The sequence below is a fragment of the Penaeus monodon genome, chromosome 25 (genome assembly GCF_015228065.2).
Source record: "Penaeus monodon isolate SGIC_2016 chromosome 25, NSTDA_Pmon_1, whole genome shotgun sequence".
In the NCBI taxonomy this organism is placed as follows: Eukaryota; Metazoa; Arthropoda; class Malacostraca; order Decapoda; family Penaeidae; genus Penaeus; species Penaeus monodon.
The window spans coordinates 39684401-39684821 of record NC_051410.1 but is presented as its reverse complement, the minus strand read 5'-3'; positions in this window follow the sequence as shown (position 1 = coordinate 39684821).

Genomic DNA, 421 nt, shown 5'->3' with positions numbered 1-421 from the left:
ATTCAATAAATATACATCTGCATCCATTTAGAAATTACCACCCAAAAATGTAAACTGATGAGAAAGCAATAATTATTGCAGGGTATTGTGGCGCCATTGCACAGGAGCTGGGAGGGGTTTCCGGGTGCTCCGTTCCTTCCCATACGCTAGAGGGCACAAGAATCTCGATGTCATCTGCTTATCATATGTTGCCGACTGACAACCATTTTTTAAAATACATATACGGACTTTTAAACGGTCGTGGATGATTAAATGTAAATCCAGCGTGGCTAGTTAATGAAAGAGACGCCGCAGCGAGTTATCACAAAACAGATGTGCCTCGAGGCGTATCTGAAGCAAGGCAGTGTTGTGGCTGTCAGCTGATTGAGTCACTTGTCACAAAACCCAAACTTGTTATTTCGGGAGCCAAGCGTAGCGGGGG